This window comes from Pinus tabuliformis, chromosome 2_2 (genome assembly GCF_031772625.1).
Source record: "Pinus tabuliformis cultivar Carrire ecotype Pingquan chromosome 2_2, CPIR1, whole genome shotgun sequence".
In the NCBI taxonomy this organism is placed as follows: Eukaryota; Viridiplantae; Streptophyta; class Pinopsida; order Pinales; family Pinaceae; genus Pinus; species Pinus tabuliformis.
This window is the reverse complement of record NC_142300.1, coordinates 187,677,183-187,701,147: the sequence shown is the minus strand read 5'-3', so window position 1 is coordinate 187,701,147 and position 23,965 is coordinate 187,677,183.

The following is a 23,965-nucleotide window of genomic DNA, read 5'->3' as shown; positions in this document are numbered from 1 at the left end:
AATGAATACAATAACAAAATTGTCTAGATAAGGACATAGCACACTATTCACCAAACACTTGAAAGTAGATGGAGCATTAGTTAATCCAAAAGGAACCACAACAAACTCATAATTCCCATACCTATTCTAGAAAGTAGTCTTGCAGATATCCTCTTCCTTAATGTGTACTTGATGGTACCTGATGTCAAATCAATCTTCAAGAACATTGTTGCTCCCTTCAATTGATCAAACAAGTCATAAATCCTTGGCAACAAATACATGTTATTGATGGCTACCTTGTTCAACTTCCTGTATTCAATGCATAACCTAAGAGTACCATCCTTCTTCTTCACAAACAATATCGGTGCACCCCACGACAATACACTTGGCCTAGTGTATCCCTTATCAAGAATTTCCTTCAATTAAAACTTCAATTTGGCTAACTCTAGAGTGCTCATTATGTAAGGTGTCTTTGATGCTGGTGCTACTCTTAGTACCAAATCAATAGAAAATTCCACTTCCCTCAGAGGCGGGAACTCTCAAATCTCTGGTGGAAACATGTCCTGAAATTTCTACAAGATCAGGTACCTCTTCTAGACTTTTTCATCCTCAACATCCTTACCTTTATCACTAGAGATATGAACTACAAAGAACACACACCCTTTCATGCAACTACTCTTTTATTGCATAGTTGTAACCATTCTAACTGATGTTGCCTTCTTATTACCTTGTAATATTCTTTGTTCTTCATTATCATCCAAACACTCAATAACCTTCTCATAGCAATCCACCTTAGTCCTGTGAAGATACAACCAATCCATACCCAAAATCATATTGTATGATCCCAAGGGAAGTACATTCAGATGCCTTGATGTAAGCATACCATTCAACCCAAATGCACAATCTCTTACCTAATGATGAACTCTTTTCTTAGTACTTGTACCTAACTGCACTAATCAGTACTCTGCATGCACTTCTTTTGTCAAACCACACTTATCCACCAGGTCAAGATTAACATAGCTATAATTAGATCCAAGGTTAATAAAAATAGCCAAAACTTGAATGCAAAGATTAACATCGATCTCAATAATAGATTCCTGGTGATCTACCTGACTGTTATAGAATGCTACATAGATCTAAGAAATTCTCTGCCTAACATCCCCAACTATCTACACATCCTATGCATTATAGATCTGAGGCCTACGATGTTAATATGATAGACAATCCTCCTTGAGATGCTCCTTGCCACATATCCAACACTACAACTATCCCTTACCACTGCCTCTATTATGTTGCTCTCCAGGCCATGACCCATGTCCCTTCACAACTGCATTAAACTTCTTGTAAGGAACAACATTCTCTTTCTCACCTACATCTCGACATCTTGTTCAACTGAGTGGCCATTTACCTTTAGTATTTTCTGTCCCTTTCCATCCTCGCTAAGACTCTGTCTTACGCTTTGATTTCTCATAACAGTGTCTCAACTTCCCAATGACTTCTTAAAATGACCAAGGCTCATCATACTCAATCTGATCCTTAAATGCTAATGGTAATCGACTGACAAATCTCTGAACTTTTGCTTTCTCATCCTTAAGATACAGTATATATCTTAGTAACTCCGGGAACTTAGTCATGTACTCCTCATCTATCATCGATCCCATCTTTAACTCATAGAAATCCTTGTCCAAAAATTTGGAGTACCTCTCTGTAAAATACTTCTTTCTGAAGAGTCCCTTGAATTCATTTCAACTCAACTCCTTTATCTTGATGTCTCTAACCCGCTTGACATCTTCCCACTAGATGTATTATTTCCCTTTGAGGCTGAAAATAACTATCCCAGCCTTCATGTTCTTTGTGTAATCATGCAACTCAAATAATTTCTTCATCCCAAGCAACCATGCCTCTACATGTTCTAGTTTCTTCATCTCTCCATCAAATGTAGGTGGGTTGGCTTTCTTGAAATCACATGGAAAATATCCCTTCTCATTCCTCTTGTAAGGATGATAGTGATGATGACCATGATATCTATCTAAACTAGAACTAGAGTAGAACCCATGTCCATCACCTCTCCTGTCAGGTGTATCCAAGAACTTGGCATCTCTGATCGTGTCATCTCTATCCGACCTATGCTCACCATGAGACCTGTTGCCATATGCCCCATTAGTTTTGTCCTCTGACCCATAACTGATCTGTGGTTTTCCATGTCTCTGCAAATCTGACAAGCTCTAAAGAATGAATGCATTGACCTCTTCTTATTTCTCCTATGCCTTGTCAAGTATCTCTTTTGATTGAATTAGTCTATCATTTTCTTCTTTGCAAATTCTGGTTTATGCCTTTAAACTTCTCAAAATATTTTCTATGTCCAAAGAGTACTCATCACTTGGCTACTCACTTGATCTTTAAGGGGAGTCTCATGAATTGTAATCCATCATTTTTCTAGTCATATTTGACCCTCTTCTTCCTGAAAGTATATCATGTCAGATAAACCAAACATAAATATAACCAACATACCTCAATATTGTTTAGGGAAGGACATCTCATTTTCAAGATCAACCAGATTAGCATGATACATGTATAATAATAACAATATATCAATAACGTGCATGACAATACCAACTGCATACCATGACCTCATGCATCAAAACCATAACCATGAAAATGCATGCATAAAAACCATATAGACAACTAACATGCATGATAAATACATTTAAAATTGACATGCATTCATGACAAACACATCCCAACAACAATATCAACAACTTCTGCATGTCAACACTATTGTAACAATGACCACCACCATGCATACATAAGAACATATACAACCTTCATGCATGCATGATAAACACATTCCGCCCATCTAGTCCAAGTGTTGAACCATGCTCTGATACCACTATGTGGTATCATATATCACCCAAAGAGAAAGGAACCCACTTTGATACCACCCTGTAACACCCTTCTCCACTAGTATAAAATGACTAATTAGTTACTAAAAGAATGACTAAAATTTTCATATAAATGACCATTTTTCAATCAGTGACTAGTAGTAGCTAATTTACAGTATCTTATAACGCGACTAACTTTTAGTCATTCTAGCTTAGCCATTAATTGGTTGTCTCAATTTTATTGTCTAGTAGTATATTTAGTCATTAATTTAGTCATTGGTTTAGTCATTAATTGCCACAATTAATGATCAAATATACACCAAAATATATTACTATATGTTCACCCAAGAAAACCAATTAATGGCCAGAGAAATATGACCAAAATGTTGGTCATGTTATAAGCTACTGTAAATTAGCTACTAATAAGCATATATATGCAAATTTTAGTCATTGTTTGAAACCAATTAATGACCAAAGAAATATGGCTGGATTTTGGTCTTGTTATAAGATATTCTAAATTAGCTACTAATGGTCGTGTATATGAAAAATTTGGTCGTTATTTGTAATCACAAATTTATCATTTGTAATAGTCATTTATCATTTTTTGGTATTTTCATATTCATTACATAAATGACTAATTTTATATTTACTTCATTTACTTTCATTAATAATAATTATAAATGACTAACTTAGTCGTATATTCATTTTATTTGTGTTCATCATTAATCAATATAAACTATTAAATTAGTAGTTTTAGATTGATTTTATGTGTTCATTACTAATCAACATAAAATAATTAGTATGATTTTGCGACTAAATTAAAAAAAAAATGTCATACAATGTGCATGTTCATCTAATATGAAAACACAAAGTTACATATGTTAATTACAATACTAAACAATATCAAGTGAAAATATAAATAATTTCAACCACATAAATTATATTATATGAAATGTCAAGTACTACAATACTAATTTCCAACTTAGTATTGGTTGGACTACAAATTCACATGAAATATTGTTTCAGCACTTCAAAACATTATCATTGTGTTGCCAATGTATTGCAGGTGAATTCACCAACTCTGAAGACTTGACCATTAGTCTCTATATGTGTTTCTCATACATCGGGATATTGGCTCTAAAGGTATTACTAGATCGGTTCTCTTCTCTCTCTCTCTTTTCATTTTTCACTCTAGTGTTATTGTTCTCTTCATTCCTCAATTCTTGCTTCTTACCATCAATACTGAGTTCCTTTGCTGAAACAAAAGAAGATACAATGCAAAGTGTAAGACATGAAAGACGATGAACACTAGAATATAAACTAAAGTAGACTATAAAGGATTTATACAACAAAAGAAAAAATGCATTAAACTCCAAACTTCACAATCAATGAATGCATTAAGCTCCCTATATGGCATGAGAAAGAAATTAAATCAGATGAGGTGAAAGTTTAAAGCACTACCTATATTAAAATCATGACCGAAAGAGGGTTATAGTGGCTATGTGATCATTTTTCATGACTTGCAAACGTTTAGATAAGATTAGTCCATTATTAACTTCACAATAGTTGAAGAAACACAAATCCTATATTTTTTGGGAATCAAGAATGTGCTTCAAACCTAACATAAATTATCATGATCGATATGTTATAAGAAATTAAGAATAGACCCACAATTCATGACCACATTTTTATGACCTTAAGAAAATAAATGTAAAGGATGTAAGATTATAGATATATAATATTGTAACCTTACCACAAAAGTTATATTTTGATACACATCAACATGTGTTGAGCCAAAAGGATTAGTCCATTGAACCTTGTGTCTAAATTGTAGCTCGACCACCATCTCTGAAGAGTTCCTGCAAGCAAGTACAATAAACAATAAAATTTACAATAGAAAAAAAACCTATCATGAACCAGGCCATGATTTCCTTGGGTATGTAGAGTCAAAAGCTAGAATTTCAAATTCATACATGCCACACTCTCAATATAAACCAATATATTTATGTCTTTATCCTACAAACCAAGACTGCTTTAGTGGAAATTAACATGGATACTTGAATGAGACTTGTTAGATTTTCACATATTTTTACATGAAAGTGTTCATAACATTTTTCCACTAGGATTCAAGGCCTTTTTTGGACCTTCATATCCAACACCACTACATATCCCCAACTTAAAAAGCTTTACAAAGACCAAAAATTCTCCAAATGGTGCTTGATCAATACCTATATGTTATCCTCCACAATGTCCCAAGTTGAGAGGAATCGACAGAGGTAACCACATACCAAGATTTTAGTTTGGTAGCTAGCCCTACCAAACCAGAGAAGGATCTCTCTATGAAATCACAACCAAAAGATGACTGGGATATAAAGTATTTTACGCTAGATAGCTAGGCTTGGGTGAGTTTTGGGAAATTTATGGTTTTTGATGTTGGATAAGGGAGGAAATCTAGGTAGTTGGGTCAGAGGGTCAAAGGGTTACAAAAACAAATATATGAAGGAGAAAGGTAGCAATACTTTTGTGATGGATCTTAGGGTTCGTTGGTGTAGTATGGTTTTCAGAAGAAGCATATAGGTCTTAATGAGCATGAAACATGAATTCATTAAGCAAGATAGAAAGTAACACATAATAATTTTCCATCAAAAAAGAGCTTAACTTAAATAATTTTGTTTATAAACTGTAAGGAAAACTATTGAAGAGTTGATGAATGGAAATATAATATAAATATCTTTCATATAAAGTAATAACAGAGGAAAAACGACATAACAAACATACTACACATGAATTCCTAGATAACAGCTGCAAACTATATCCTTTGATTTCCAGAAAATGTCCAAGTACAAGCTACAATAGTTCTGTCCTCTCGAGTCCAACAAGTTCTATGACTGAGAAACTGATACATAATGACCAAAACAACATCTCCCCACTCTAAGGGGTCAAATCCATGACTCTAGGAACTACTCCATGAGGTGTTCTAACCAAATCCTATTATGTAGGAAAGTTAAAAACAACTTCTTTAATTAACTTTGACTTCCAACCACTCTCATAAATGAGGCCAAATTTACATCAAAACTACTTAGAAAGACTAAACACCTATTATTACATCATATTTACTCAATTACATCATTTACATAAGTGACAAAGTAAAACTAGGTGGAACTGTTGAAGAAAACAACCTCCTGGAGAAAGCGCAACGAATTCTGTGGAAAGCGAAGCGTGGCCCAGGAAGAGCGTAGTGTGAGATCGCAAGTTACTTTTGGAGGCCTTCCTGAACTCCAATCGATCTCATGATAGCTCATTGGAAATATATTTTTGTCTTCTACACAATGGAGTCCTCAAGCACTGAAAAATACCAAGTATTGCTCCTCAAAAATCAATTCTCCCAATATTGGTAAAAAAGCGTAGCATGGCCTCTAAAAACAGGGGAGAAAAATGTTTTTAAGGTGGTTTTTGGGCATTTTCTCCCTATAAAAGCTGATGAATGAAGAAGCCAAGTGTCCAAATCTGATGTAGGGGTAAAAATATATCCAACCATGTAGATGTTTTACTATTTGGAGCTCTCCGGAAAAAGCGTAGCATGGCCCACGCTACACTTTTTGTAGGCTGACTGTGCCAAAACTACAAAAAGTCTCAAAAACAAAATTTCTCCCAAAATGATTCAAAATTGAAATGTAAGGCCACCAAGTGATATTATATTCTATAAGGGATGCATTAGCAATCAAATCTAATTTTTCCTTCCCTTTTTTCCTAATTAGTGTTTCGTTTAGCCTTGCTTTCATTTGCTTGATTGTGACCTTCAAAATCATGCTCCTTGTGTAATAATGGGAAGCCATGCGTTTCTGAAGTCCCTTGTCCTTATTTTCCTTCTCGAGGATCTTCTATAAATCATCATTGAATTTTCCTAGCCAATATTTCTTGTCTTCATCAATTTCCCTGTCAATAAGCTCATCCACCATAATCTGCTTCCTTGGTTGTTGAAGTGCCTTCTTAGGGCCTTTTTCCTTTGATTTGTGTTTTTCCACCTACTCTTGATGTTCCACTAGGTTCTCTACCTCCATCACTGATTTACCTTTAGTATTCGTTTTCAATTGCATGATGTGTTTCTCTTTAAGTATTCTGTCAATCTTCAGCTACATGTTTTCCTGCTGTAGGCTATCAAAGAATTTGCCTTTATCAATTTGTCCTGCAAGATTTTGATTTCATTATCCTTGTTCATCATAGGTTGCTCAGCTATCCTAGGGTCCTCATTGGCCTTTAAAGTAGTTTCATGATGCAAAAGTGATCCCCATTGTGTTGATGTAGAAGGCTTGGCCCCTTCCACAACTTGTGGAAACACAAGCATGTTTCCTCTCTGATAAGTTTTCACCACTTTATCCTCACCTTTCTTATTTTTCATTGCAGACCTACTTGATGATCCAATTTTTGTTTGGGAAGGGGGTGCTGAGAATTAATGTTTTTGGGAAAACTAGTGTCTTTTCGATCGACTAGCCTTCTAGGTTTGGCAGCTACCCTAGAAACAACAGTTTAAAGCAATTCATGATTTCTTCTATGTATAATAGATAAGAGAAAGACAAAGGAACCAACCTGGATCTTCCGCTTAACTCCTTGCTTGATCTCTCTCCCCCTTGACAGAGCTTGCAACTCCTCTCCATACTTATCTCGCTTGGAGAGTACCTGTAGGAACACAGTAACAAAGAACTGTCAAAGCATCTTGATCTATTATATCATAATCATTACCAAATCAGAAATATAATGAACATACAATGACATTCACGAATAATAACATTCACAATTGCACAGTTATATGGAAGAAAACTCGTAGAAATTTATTATATAGAAGGGAGAATTACAACCTAGTTGTCTGATCCAGCATCATCCTCCCAGCATGAAGCCCTCTTCACCTCATGAAATAGAAAGATCACACGAACAAGACAATGCTCTTTCTCAAATACAAACTATCAGCACCTACTTGCAATTCACAATATCCCAGCCTCTGGATCTCTTAGATGAGAGATCCATTTATAGATGTGTGCAAGGGTGTGAGTCATCACTGGGATTTGATTAGTGTCATTCCACTTGTTATATTTGGCTCCAAAAGAGGGGAGATAACTAAATTTTAGATCTCTTACTCATCTTTGGGGCGAATTCAGAGAGGCAAGTGTTAGAGGGGAAGTTTCTAGAAGATTCTATGAGCATCCTCTTAGAAAATTGTCTTGGACATTTGTCCATCCTCACTCATCACACCCTATAGAAAGCCTCATCAATATGCATCACACCTGGCTAGTGTAAAAGTCACTATGCATTGCACCCTGACAGTGGAGTAATAAGTATGGTCCAGTTTAGGCCAATTTTGGATGGTTTTTCAGGTGGAACTTTTGGGGAATGATGTAATCAGATGACCATTTTATTTTAGGGTATGAAACAACTCTTTTAGGGGTTAAAGAGCCCTAGTTTATTGACATATAAGATTGGGGTTGAAGTGCCCAAATATGTCTATAACAGTTGCCCCCTAAAGCATGAAGTTGGAAATCTTTGATGTCGGGTGAAATGATTTATCATGAGGATCCGAGGTTTCAAAACTGGAAGGTGACCTGTATAAGATACAATAAAATACATCATCATAATATAATTTTCATGAGCTAGCTGAGACGGGCATTCCCATGCTCACCTTTATAAATTCATTTCATGTATATAGAAAAGATAATCGTCTGCAGTTGCAGACTGGTGATTCTTCATATGTAGAGTCATCATCCGTGGCTTAGATGACTATCTATGTAGCTTCTGTGTACATTTGATGTCTTTATCTCCCTGAATATATCGCAGCCCGGATGGATGAAACTAGATCCGGGGTCTTCAAACTCGTTCAATCTTCGCCCGATGTACAAGGCGATCCATGTGAAAAGATGTTATGAAGTCGAACATGGAAAGACATCGCTTGATTACTAGCAAATACTGCAAGCTATTAACAGATGCGAGAGGAATCACCGATAATGATAATGACCCTCAAGGTACTACAGTACAATTCACATGGTGTGAATATATGATCTGATGTCGAACACCACGCAAAATCTTTCGGTCAAAGGCCATTGATGTCAACCTATCGCAGAAAGTGAGAAACTTGCCATTGAGGCATGCAAGCTTCAAAGTATTGAAGGGTTGTTTCTAAGTCAACTTCTTGGATAATGAGCTGATGTCGAAAAGAAGTGACTCAACATAGAAGGGCCTTGATGTATCCCACATCTACGACACAAAACGAAGAAAATGATTTCTGGAGGTGAAAACGATAGGACGACACAAGGTTCAAGAATGGTGGTCATGAAAAATGGTATTGCAGTGGATGAGGCATTAACTGGATGGTGAATTCTCAACTGAATGACTTCTCTTGAACATGTTAGTGACATTGAGATGGATTGGTAGCGTTAACCCCAAAAATGGATGGTGTGGAAGACCAATGGTGAGATGACCAGTGAACGAAATAATCCAACCCGACTCAATAATGGTGATGGAGTGAAAGTGTCATGTTCAAGAGCGACCTGCTACCATAAAGTTTTCAATTTTTTTCCCTTTTTCCCCAGTCATTGCTGACCAGTACCTCTTTATTTTTTTCAAGCTTGATGAGGATAACATATGCTTTTTCTATAATTTTCCCTTTGGAAAAACCTGTTGCTATGTTTTAGCGAGTCTAGCGACAATGAAACTCATTCTTGTCTAGGTGTACAAGTTTGTCACTATTGTTTTAACGAGTTTAATGACAAAGACAACTTGGTTCTTTTCATGTTTAGAGAGTTTGAAAAGGGACGAAAAGGAAACTCCAACAGTTCTTTTTTGTAGCATAATCCCTTAAGTTCGAAAAAGGATAGAATAATACGAAAGGGATGACTTTTCGATCACTTTAGCGAGCCGAAAAGACAAGCGCTCGAAAATTTTCATGGGCTAATCCCTTAGGTCCAAAAAAGATTAAAATCCACAGGAGGGATGGCACTCTCAATTACTTTAGTGAGCTGGAAAGGCCAATTGCTCGATAATCTTTTCATATTTAACGAGTCTGAAAAGAGTTTAAAGGAGACTCATTTTTGAGGAATGAGTGGTGTTTAGGGTAGCAACTGGTTCCAGGTAAGTTGGAACTTTTCAAAAATGTTGATTTCTGGGAAGAGGTTGGCTAACTAGACCACTTGTTGCAGTTGTTCCTCAAAAAGGTAAACAATCAAGTGGAAGCGTATGATCGGCTAAGAGAATGGAGGTGATGGCAGGAACATAACCAAGGCTCAAAGGGCTGATAGTATGGCAATCACAAAGGTTATTTACTGAAGGTGGGTTAATTTTTTAATGAGCTTGAACCGTGGGGAACCATGCTCAGTGGTAGGTTTATTCTTTAATGAGCTTGAACCATGCGACAACATATGCTCGGTTTTTAGTTTTTCTTTATATGTGAACTAGAAATGACAAAACTAAAAAGCTAGAAAAACTAAAAAGATAAGGAACTACTGAGGTTAGGTGGGATGGTTTTTTGTTAGCGGTTAGAAAAAACACTTCCTTTGCTTCGTCTATGGCATGGACGAAGGTGAATGGTGGTCGGAACAATCACCTAACCTAAGAAGTTAAACAGCTAAAAAGCTAAAAAGCTAAAAAAAACTAGAGAATGAAATTGAAAAAGGTTTGCATGCCCCCAACATGATGAAAAGGAGAATCTCCAGTAACCATATGGAAATGATTGTGGTTAAGTAGGATGGTTTTTTTCAGTGGTTAGAAAAAACACTTCCTTGGATTTGTCCGCCAAATAGACAAAGGTGCATGATGTGTTAGACCAATCACTTAACTTACAGGGAAATTCATATGGTAGGATGGTTTCGTCCACAGATTAGACAAAACACTTCCTTGGCTTTGTCAACCAAATAGACAAAGGTGAAAGGTGTCTCAGACCAATCACATAACCTACAGGAAAACCTATCTTTTCAGCTGGGTTCATCTTCCAAATAGACAAGGGTGCATGCCTCCTAAGCTTCGTTACATTCACCGAACTACTCCCTGCAATCAGGTAGATAGAATGAAGGTTTGAGAGACACTGCTGATGTACAAGGACCATTTAGGGATGATGATTGACTTGGAGTTATGCTTGAATTGGGAAATGAAAGCTGGTCAATAGTGACAATTTTGCCTTCATGTGGGAAACACATCACTCGAAAGAGTGTTGAAACAATAGCCTCCATGTTATAAACATAGTCACATCCAAGGAGTAGATTGTAATCTAATGGTCCTGGGACTACCATCATGTTCAGGTGAACGGTTTTCCTTCCCAAAGTTATCGGTAACTTAGGAAGGATCCCTAACAGTTGGTTGGTTCCTTTGTTAAAGCCTGACAAATTCTGTGTAACAGGCATAAGCGATGGTGAACCAATTGCTTTCCATGTAGTTGAGGAAAGGATAATCACTGATGCCCCTTCATCTATGATAGTGCCAAACACGATCATTTTGTAAGCTTGTACTACGATCCAGAAAGGCACTTAAGACGGAAAGCGGGATCTTGCTAGTCGATTCCAATCAAAGGAAGTGACTAGACTGCTTGGAGTGGGTACCGAATAAACGGTTGAATTAACCCTTTGAGTAGCGAGAACTAAGGGATTCTCTTCCTGTTGTGAAGGAACGGGCAGATTGCCTCCAAGTTCATCGGACTCTGAAGTAACAAAAAGAATTTGAACGATATCGTTCTCACTCTCTTCGGGAAGGATATGATCTTTTGAAGGTAAAACTGGGTCAACTACCATCTCGACTTGTTGACTTTGGTGTGGTATGGACTCGGAAGATTCACTTTTAGCGATAGGTGTTTTGACTGATGATTGAGTTATGTCAGTTAGATTTTCAACTAGTAAAGGACTTGGGGAGAGTTTCTTATATCCAGATTGAATTTTTTGTAGTGAAGCAGGACGGTTATGCAAGAATCTTTTGGCCTCATCCAAAAAAGGACAACGGGGAAGGGTGTGACCCCTTCACATAATGTACGTGGAATTTTGACCCTTCTTTTCTGTCCACTATTACTAGTTGATGCTGTGTTGTCAACATGATCACTAGAGGTTGATGACACTGGTTGGTGCTAATGGGGGGACCATTCTCTCAAGATCTGAGGAATGCATGGAAATTCTCGATGAAAATGGTCTCCTCTACAAATTATGCATGGATATCTGGGTTTGGAAAGCTTAGTGTACGGATTTTCACCAAATGTTGCATGGTTGCCCCCTTGCTAAATTGGCTTCTTCTTCTTCTCATCCACTTGGTTACTAGCATCGTTATTTTCACCAAGCAAAGAGTAAGAAGGGGAGGGAGAAACAAACGAAGAAGAAGGCGAAGGGTCAACTTCAGTATCAACTGGTTGCTGATTCGATTGCTGAGGAATTACGGTATTTTGAACAACATAGGTTGAGAATAGCCAGACTTGCAGGCCAATTGTAAGTCCCAGAAGGGACAATGTGTCCATATACGGAGCACCAATATTTCCCCAAGAAGAAAATGGACTAGGATTCCCCTCAAAAGGGATTCCATGATTGGTGGACTCCATTATCTCAACCTAAGATCAATGAAGGAATAGGGATGTTATTCCAAATTAATAAATTTTAATGACGCTTTGACACAACTTTGCTTTTCAATTTTTAATAGTCAAGAAAAAGCCAAAGATGACTCTAGTCCCCTTCAATTTTTAATGAGCCTGAAGTGACAAGTGCTCATATGGACCTTTTCTTTTAAAGAGTCAAAAAGGAATGAAAGTGACTACTCTAGAAATCTAGAGAGAGGGATTACCAAACCAATCGCAAAATTGCAAAATACACCTTGTTGATAAATTAAAGAGAAATTACCAAGGACTTATGTACGACAGTCAATCTTCCCGAATGTTGTGTTTAGTGCATTGTGATCGATAGGGCGGTAGACTCGGCTTCCTATGGATAAAGGATATAAGCCTATTGTGGTCTCCCAATATATACTCGACGGTATGGGGAGAACAAGTCCGTGCTAGCACTTGTTGTATAAAGGAGGAGGAATCACCCAACCTTCAATGAAACAATAGTTACTAGATTTTACGACGCCGGAACACGTCTCTAGCCTAGACCTCTAGATGTGTTGCGTTAAGTTCCAAAGCATTGTTAAGTTCATTAAAATTTATTTTAGAGTTGATCTTGTTTAAAGTTTTCCTTTCAATGGTTCAACATGTGATGTTGATTTGAAATTCCTAAAATGTAATCTACAATGATAAACAATCGTTGTTTATTTTGATCAATGAAAATCCTAGCTACTAGGGAAAGAAGATTACAATTCTTTCAAACAAAGAGCAAAGAGCACACACTAGTGCATTTTCCTAAATCATTTTTTGCACGCAAACTAAATGCAAATTAAAATTCATGTATTTTTTTTTCATTCTCCTTAATGCGAAAAATGCCAAAAAGGAAAGCTAAGTGTAGCAAAGATTTGAAATATTTTACTCAAAGCGTCATTTCAACAATTTCTTTTTCAAAATAGAAAGGAAGACTAAATGACACTTTTCAATTTCAAATAGAAAATTCTTTCGACACTTCAAATATCAACAAATCAAATAAAGTACATGACAAAAAGTTCAATCAACTATCCAAGGAAGGAAGACTCAACGACACTTCTCTTTTTGACACAAAACGACAGTTATGACACTTTTTGTACCAAAACGACAGATCAATTTAAGCAAATTTTCGACAAAGGATTGTAAATGATGGACAAATACATAAAAAAATTTACTAATTCTAATCAATGGAGGTTGATATATATGATACAAGCAAGCTTCCATAAGGAGGCACTGTTCATAAGCAGCAAATCAACTAAATAAAACTAAAAACAAGGACAAAAACCCCAAATTTCAAGAATGGAAATAGGTTCAGTCAGTCATCACACCTAGGCTTCACAGAAACAGGGATGCATCGCACCTTACAGGCTCGGGAGGTGCGATTCATATTGGTTCACAGTGATAGATAGTGCGATGGACCAGGGAGCGCAAATGAAATGGGTTTTGGCTCAAATTTGCAGCTGATTTCAGTGATTTAAGCTGAGCTATGATGGACAGTAAAGAGCAAAGTACAGAGGAATGATGTTGAGAGGATACTTAGCTACCAAAAGGGCATCTAGAATTCTTTTAAGTTGAATGTTTAATTCATAAACTAAACTAGAGATTGACTGAAGCAACATTCATCTACTATGCAATTGCAAAGCAAGAGGAGTTCGAAGGCTACCTGGCTGACTTCAGGCTCCGTCTATAGTTTGTAAAACAAACAATAACAACAAATAAACATCTATTCGATCCCCAGTGGAGTTGCCAATTTGTTTATGGGAAAACTAGTGTCTTTTCGATCGACTAGCCCTCTAGGTTTGGTATCTACCCTAGAAACAACAGTTTAAAGCAATTCGTGATTTCTTCTATGTATAATAAATAAGAGAAAGACAAAGGAACCAACCTAGATCTTCCACTTAACTCCTTGCTTGGTCTCTCTCCCCCCTTGATAGAGCTTGCAACTCCTCTCCGTACTTATTCCTCTTGGAGAGTACCTGTAGGAACACAATAACAAAGAATCGTCAAAGCATCTTGATCTATTATATCATAATCATTATGGAATTAGAAATATAGTGAACATACAATGGCATTCACGAATAATAACATTCACAATTGCACAGTTATATGGAAGAAAACTCGAAGAACTTTATTATGTAGAAGGGAGAATTAAAACCCATTTGTCTGATCCAGCATCATCCTCTCAGCATGAAGCCCTCTTCACCTCATGAAATAGCAAGATCACACCAAAAATACAATGCTCTTTCTCAAATACAAACTATCAACACCTACTTGCAATTCACAATATTCCAGCTCCAGATCTCTTAGATGAGGGATCCATTTATAGATGTGTGCAAGGGTGTGAGTCATCTCTGGGATTTGATTAGCGTCATTCCACTTGTTACATTTGGTTCCAAAAGAGGGGAGATAACTGAAGTTTATATCTATTACTCATCTTTGGGGCGAATTCAAAGAGGCAAGTGTCAGAGGGGAAGTTTCTAGAAGATTATATGAGGATCCACTTAGAAAACTGTCTCGAACATTTGTCCATCCTCACTCATCACACCCTATAGAAAGCCTCATTAGTATGCATCACACCTAGTGTAAAAGTCAGTATGCATCGCACCCTGACAGTGGAACAGTCAATATGGTCCAGTTTAGGCCAATTTTGGATGGGTTTTTAGCTGGAACTTTTGGGGAATGATGTAATTAGATGACCATGTTCTTTTAAGGTATGAAATAACTCTTTTAGGGGTTAAAGAGACCTAGTTTATTGACATATAATATTGGGGTTGAAGTTCCCAAATATGTCTATAACAATTAAGTAGGTCTATTAGGCTGGTTGGAAGAAGGCAAAAAACACATCTTCTCCAATTAATGTATCCCAGTTAATGTTTAGCTGCTTAAGATGATGAAGGAAAATAATATTGATGAGGGAGTGATGAAAGAGGCTATTTCGTTGTAGCTCACTGTTCCTATGCTGCACTTTGTATGAAATCTTTTCTGTGCTCCTGTAATGATAATAGCGTATGTTGAGCAGTTTTACCCTAGTGAAATGCATAAGAAATCTTATGTGATAGCCATAGAGTCTAGAGAATATCCATTCACAAGTGAAATATTTCATTATGATCTTCATCAAGGGTGAAAAATTTTCAAGGACCTTGCCAAAAGGAAATATTCTCTTGACGTTATCTTTGTATGGAGCTTTGAGGTAGGGTTGATATAATTTCTCATCTAATTCCTGAGTCTTGAACCACTTTTCACCAATGTTGGGTATCCTAGTAGTTGCTGCTATAATATTAGTTGAGATAGAGAATGTGACACCTGCAATTGTGACCTTATCCTTTCTGAGGTTTGTGACAAACAACTTGGTCAATTCAACATGGTATTGAACCTTTTGCAAAAACTCACAAAACTCAAGACCCCTACATGTTGAAAACATTGTTTGGTAATTGGTGAAGATATCAGCTCCTGAGTATTTTGTGGTTCATATCTTGACACTTTCCCACTTTTTTTATAAGTTTTCTTCTCCTCCTCCATAGTAGACTGTGATAGAAAACCCTAGGGGCAAAACAGGGAAAGGGAAAAAGGAATGGGATGATGGGGTTAGGGAGTAGGAATGAGCGTAAGAAAAAATCAGGAGGTGGGGAGAGATGTTAGGGACCTTAGGGAAGTGGAGGGAGGTTGAAAAGATGAGGGAATAGGGCTATGGAGGTTTTACACAGGCCTATATTGAGAAAACTACTAAAAGTGCAACAAGTAGGGGTAGGTTTTGGGAATAGGTCTTAGGGAATGAAAATGATAGGGTTTAGGGTTTTAGGGATGTATCTAGGTGTGTAGGAGGTTAGGGTATAATAGGAGAGGGATTATTAGGGTTTGGAAATTGAAAAATACAGTCTTTAAGAAAAGCATAGTGTAAGAGCCAATGAGAAGTTTTCACACCATAAGATTTGATAAATTGAGTGGAAGAGAGTGTGAGAGGCTTAAACTTACTTGTATGACCCTTGTGAAAGCTTGTGTTGAGCTTGGAGACCTTCTGCAGCCATTTAGAAGCATTTTACCACAAAGTGTAGCACCATTGCAAAAAGCGTAGTGTTTGAAGGAAAAGTGTAGTGTGCAGTTGGAAAAGCACAATGTGTAGTTGGAAAAGTGTAGCATGTAGTTGAAAAAGAACAGGGAAAGAAGAAAAGATCAGTGATTGGAGAAAAAATGTAGTAACTGAGGTTAAAACTGATTTTTTGAATATGTATGGGCCTAAACTTGTGAGGAAATGATGGATGATGGAGCAGAGCTCCCTTGACAATGTGATGAATGAGAGAAATGAGAGAAAAATGGTTTTTTGTAGCTTTAAGAAGTGACTTGATTTGATTATAGTTTGGTGTCCCACCATATACTTTTCTCAGTTTTACTTTGGAAATCATGTAGCTTTGAAACCTTTGAATACAACTTGAAACTATTTAAAACTTATTACAAAATATTCTTTTGAAATGAAACCTTCTTGAACCATTTTGTAACACTTTTCCTTTACATGCCATTTATGAATGAAATGAGAAATTCAATGACTGAAACCCTAGTGACCTAATGTATGATAGTGAGCTAGATGAAGACCATGATAATGAGACTGATATGACCATAAATCTTTTTAGAGATGGTACATCCAAATGCATAATGACAGTGACAAAAACATGGCACTTTGTAAAGGAATAATTGACAACCTAGACATACTAACCAGTGACCAAAGTTTTTGAATGGAAGACCTAGTGAAATGATAAAATTTGACCTTAAATCGTAATGGACATTCTAAAATAGAACATTTGATCATTAGTGGCAGGAAAAACTGATTGACACTAACACTATATATTGTGGTCTTGGAGTCAATGTTAGACCTTATGAAGCAGATATGAAATCTAAGGCTTCAATACGAAATTTACCATATTGGTTCATGCAATCCACACAACTCTAAAACAACAATTTTAAGTCAGACATAATAGTTCTATTCAAATTTTATTATTTATATTCCTTTGAAATGACAAAAATAAAACCCCAAATCAACAATGTTATGAATAAAAACCATCTTACAAAGTTCGTTAGACCTTGACAAAGACAAAAATGTAATATTAGACCTTGGTGATTTTACATATTTAAGGTATTTTTAGATCTTCCAATAGTTATTTTATGTAGGAGATAGTTAAAAAGATATTTATATGCAAAAAAATAACCATTGATAAAAGAATACCCTAATGCTTGAGAATTCATTTCTGATTCTTAGACACTGACTCAAAAAATATTCTTATTGTAGTTAGGAACATATCACTTTAACTTTTCCAAACATGTAAAAATGCTATTTTATATATTCAATTGATGGGTAACATTGAATTGTACTTTATTATCTAAACTTAAATGGGCATTCAATTGATACTAATTTTAGATTTAGGAACAAATCCATATAATGTTAAGAAGTCGTTGGAGTTGGGCCATTCTAGTAATTGTCACAAGATATGATAGATAAAGAAAAAACCAAGTGAAAGGTAGAGAATAGCTACTTTGTGTATTTAACATAATAATGAAAAAGCCATTTTGAAATGTGATCTTGTTTATGTTATAATTGTTGTTGTAACTTATTTTTACACTAGTTGTTTTTTTATTCTTTTTGAAAGAAGAAAAATGAAAATAAGGAAAAGAATAATAAAAAAATAGAAAAGAAACAAAACAAAATGAGAAAAAGAAATAAAGAAAAATTCCAAAAGAAAATAATAAAAAGGGGATATTAAATAAATAAATAAATATATATATAAACAATAAAACATCCCCAAATATGTGAGCAAGTCAAAATGCCACATTGTTTTTATATGATTATTATTTTAATTTTTGTATATTTTACCAAAAGACTATGGTTCAATTTGCAAATAAAAGTGGATTTGATGTCTTCTCACGTTGTAATAAAGTTGGAATGCAAATATATGGAGGAGATCATCCCTACATGCATCAATAGCGGGGGATGAGTTTAGGACCCCTCCTCCCCCGCACCATCGAAGTTTAATAGTGGGGTCCGAAAATTTGATTTCAATTTACTGCATGTTGATACGTGGAACCTCCTCAACAACTTCGGGACCCCCCTCTTCGAAACCACTAATTGCCCACCCCCCGCACTTGAAAACCACTCTTGCTCCACTCTCGTGGCTATTGACACCTCACCAGCCATCCCCTTTCTATTCTTCCCTGCTAGTTAGTTGTTATACATTTAATTCCTCCCACCAAACATTCATATACCCGTTCAAGAATTAATTTTTCGTGCCAATGTCTAATTCTTTAATTCGACTCGCCTAAAAACGGTTATCACCTCTTCAACCATTCGAATTCCCTTTTCTAAAAAGACACATATCCCTCTATGTATTCCCTTTTTCCATTCCAGTTCCCAACATTACCCATGCAAATCCGAATCCTACCAATCGCACAATCATTGATCTTCATACACAAGTAATCAAAAATCCTCTGGTAATTCAACAACCTTAGTCTAGAATTTCCTATTTACAATGTCTTCGTCTAAAGGATAATTGAAATTAGTGGCAGAGATCCTGATGTGAATGGAGACCAAAATTGAAATGGTAGTCTAGAATTAGACTAATGGTTCACTTAAAAACTAATCAGCTGCGCGTTAAGAAGATTATGTGCGTGTATTTCCTCCTGAGGGTCCCGCTAAGCTGACCAATCATCGCCGATCCCACATTGAATTCTTACTCCTTGAGCGCTTCAATCTCCACCATTGATCTGACTTCTTCAGATCTAATGAATATTGTGTCGTATCACGTGCCAACTAGCCCGAACGATCTCCACCGTCGATCTGTCTCGTTCGATCCAACGGTTATTGCACAATATCGCGCGATATCTAGCATGATCAATATTAGTTCGAAAACATGTGAGAAAAGTGTTTTTCCCGTGCTACATGTCGACAGCTAAGGTTAATCGCGTGACTTGGGACAATACCATTTACCATTTCTTAAGCGCGCGAGATACCGCTTACCACTTGGGAATACTACCCACGTGTTAAATACATAAATTTAAGAAACACGGTTTAATAGAGGTTTAGCATAATCTCAGAATAAAGCCTTAACGTTAATTGACAGTGATTAACCATAAAACACATAAATGGAAATTAATACTCGGTTAGGGTCCAAAACCTTGATACGCAGATTTCAAACGAAATTCTGCACTAGAACAGTGTGAACACACCAAAATTCACCAATTTATTCAACAAAATAGAAATTTCAAAGTCTTGGCCCTCTCGGCTCCATTACAACAATTTGTCTGACCTCTGTCTCACTCTCCAATCCTATCTCTCTCTCTCTCTTAAGCTCTCCCTTTTTCCACTCTATCATTCAATCTCCTCCCTCATTACATTTTTTTTCATTTCTTTTATGGATCAAATCTTATCCTAACAACATTGACAACTCAATCTCTATTTTTATCAGCTCAAATATTAAATCTCTATTCTCAAGCTCTGATACACACCTATCATAACAACTTATCTCCTATTCTAAAAATAATACAATAATCCAATTATTACAATAATTGAGATAAATATCAATTCAAGAGATCCGAAATTCATCTCATGTTAGCCACAACATGTGAACATATAATCACATTGCTGGTGAAGTTCGGATGCTCTTACATTAGACTCTCGGGGAAGAAAAGAATCATCCATCAGACTTTCAGGATTTACTCCATACTTCTGCAACTCTTCTATTGTCAACTAACTAGTATCCTTTATTGGTTGTCCCTTCCATTTGACTAAATACTTAAAATAAACCTGTCCTCTGGTTCTTTTAGTTACTCTTTTCTCCAGAACAACTTCCACCTCCTTCTTGACTGTTTTAGGCATTTGTTCTTCCCAATGTACAATTTGTTCTTCATCTTCTGCAGGTTCATTCTGTATCTCTGTCTCTGTCTCCTTGTATGGATATAAATCTGCAACATTAAAGATAGGTGATATTCCAATCCCTTCTGGCAACTCAATTTCATAAGCATTGGTTGAAAACTTCCTCACAATTTTTCATGGCCCTACCTTTTTCATTTTTAGTTTATTATAAGTCCTAGTAGGAAAGCTTTCTTTCCTCAAGTGTACCATCACTAGATCACCCACTTGGAACTATTTTTCCTTTCACTTCATATCAACTCTCTGTTTTTATTTTTCGTTGCTTTCCTACAATCTGTCTTTGACATCTTTTTGTATTCTTTGCATCTTCTCTGCAAACTCTTCAGCCTTTGCATTTCTTGTCTCCTGTTTTCTCAAATTTCTGAGCTCATACACACCTCTTGGATTCATCCCAAAAACAATCTGAAAGGGACTCATCCCAGTACTTTGGTTAGGAGTGTCATTATAAGCAAACTGAGCTTGAGCAAGTGCTAAATCCCACTGCTTAGGATTTTGGTACACTAAACTTCTCAATATGTTTCCCAAGCTTATGTTTACCACTTTGGTCTGTCCATCTATTTGAGGGTGATATGCCGAGCTGAAACTAAGGTTGGTACCTAGTTTCTTCCAAAGAGTTCTCCAAAAATGCCCAACAAACTTTGTATCCCTATCAGACATAATACTTATAGGCAATCCATGTAACCTTACAATTTCTGAAAAAAATAGATTAGCAATATGTGTCGCATCACTAGCCTTTTTGCATGTAATGAAATGTGCCATTTTAGAAAATCTGTCTACCACAACATAAATGGAATCATTTCCTCTTTGAGTTCTAGGTAATCCCAAAATAAAATCCATACTAACTACATCCCATGGTCAGTTTGGTTTTGGTAATGGCTAGTACAATATTGTATTTTGGCTTCTCCCCTTAGCATGTTGACATGTCCTGCATTTCTCAACAAATTTCTTAACACTAATTTGCATCTTTGGCCAGTAGTAAAAAGAATTTACCGGAGCAAAGGTTTTGTCTTGTCCAAAGTGTCGAGATAACCCTCCACTGTCTTTCTCCTTGATTATGTTTTCCCTCATAGAACATTTGGGAATGCATAGTTCGTTACCTTTAAACAGTAAACCTCCTTGGATAAGATAGTATAACCACTAGCTTCTATTATGAATTGCTGAATTTTGTACAACTGCATAAATATATTTAAATTCTGCATCATATTTATACATATCAACCATTTCTTCAAATCCTACAACACCAACTCTTAATTCTTGCACAATGAAATTTACCCTGCTTAAAGCACCAACAACTTTGTTCAACTTACCTCTTGTATGTTTTATCACAAAAGTGAAACTCTGTAACAACTCTGCCCACTTCACATGCTTTTGATTCAATTTTGGTTGATTGTTTATAAACTGCAATGCATGATTGTCAGAGTACAATACAAACTCCTTTGGTAGCAAATAATGTCTCCATTTTTTTAAAGCTTGCACAATAGCATAAAATTCTTTGTCATAAGAAGAATATTTCTTCTTAGGTTCATTTAGTTTCTCACTAAAGTATACTATTGGTCTTTATTCCTGACTTAAAACTACTCCAATTGCAACCCCATTAGCATCAGTTTCAACTTGAAAAACGTTTCCAAAATCAGGCAAAGCCAAAACTAGGTTTTCTATAATTTTCTTCTTCAACAATTTAACATTTCCATCTGCTGCTTCTGTCCACTTGAATGGCTGATTAGTCTCTTTGATTGTTTCAATAATTGGTGCACAAATCTAACTAAAACTTCTGATAAATTTTCTATAAAAACTTGCAAGACCATGAAAGATTCTTACCTCAAATATGTTTCTTGGAATATGCTAATTCCAAATTGCTTGGACTTTCTTTGGATCCATTTTCAGACCTTCTTTAGAAACTACAATCCCAAATAGATTAATTCTTCTTTCATGAAACTACATTTCTTCATATTTATCAGCAATTTTTCTTTCTGCAGAGTTCTTAGAACCAACTTAAGATGCTCCAGATGTGTTGGAAATAATACTGAGAGGGGGGGTGAATCAGTATTATCAGATCAATAAAACCTTTCTCAATTTCATACTCAGAAACATATACGCGACTTCAGTTAAGTGAACCCGCGTGTACACGCGACTGTGTCTAATGCAACTAGCGTATATCCAGAGATCTTATGATTGAGTTAATCTTATCTTCAGTAAATGCATCAGAACATTATTAAGCATATTAACAGTAAACAGGTGCAGTATAACAGAACAGATCATCACACAAATGCCACACACATGAACACCATGATATAAGGTGGAAACCCAATGTGGGTGAAAACCACCTGCTGCAATTTGAATCTTTTTTCTTTAATGAGAACTTCTTTTACAATGTACTGGTGCAGTCCTTTACCAGCACGCAGGCTACAACCTGCAGAGGGCTACAACCCTCTTAGCTCTTGTACTAGCCGATCCATTTACTAGTACGTAGGTGCCTACCTACAGAATGCTTCTTTACTCATTTTCCAGCTGCTAGTGGAAGGGAGCTACAACCCCCTGGCTCTTGTACTGGCTGATATGTTTACCAGTACGTAGGTGTCGGCCTACGATCTACCCGGGACCATGTTTCATACATTTTCATACTAGATCCATAAGACAATCATCATTGTAGTACAACCTGCATCATCAATCACTGAAACACCCAATTCTGAATCACTGTAACCCTGTCAACAATAACCAGACAATCATAGCAACAACCAGATCCAGCTCCATATTCAAATATCATACTTCACATTGTATACGCTACTTGGATGACCCCAACCTGCGTGTATACGCTCTTTTACCAAAACCAACTCGCGTACAGATCTATAAATTCAACCTTAAAACTCTGCAGCTATATCAGACATCAAAGCATACCCAGATCATAATAATAAACATGCGTCAGTAGATCTAGTCTATCCAGAGTCAAACCATATGAAGATAATCATTCCAAGCCTTGAGATCTCGTTCCATCATTCATCATCCTCCACATGGGTGAAACCTTGGTTCAGATCACCAACCCATAACCAGCACTTGGATCACACACTTTCTCAGATCTTCATCACTCACACTTGCACTCTTTGGCCTAGTGATCTTCTCCTTATATAGCCTTAGGCCTTGCTCAATACCAAGAGCCAAAACCATAGTAACACAATACCATCAACCTCAAAACTAGGGATCAACACGTCCGTCGAGACGCCATGGTCCAAAACCATAGGCACAACTTCCAAGGACTAACTGCCACTGACCAAAGGTACGTTTTCACATGTACGCGCTTTTACTGAAGCCAACCTGCGTGTACACGCTGATTCTCCTTGCTGAAACTGCGTATATCTCTTTCTTGTCCTGCTGTACTGAGATCTGTCCACTAGTTAAGTTGTCATCACCTGTACCAGTCTCTGAGCACCTGTACCAACCTCTGAGTGAGTTGCCATCAAGGACAACACTTGAATCATAATGCCAACAATCTCCCCCTTTGGACTTGATGGCAACCACCACACCAAGTCACTCTCCCCCTTTGACATCAAGGGCAAAGGGTGGACCAAGATATTCTCTTCCTTGGTATACCTTCTGCTGTCCATACTGCTGTCCATA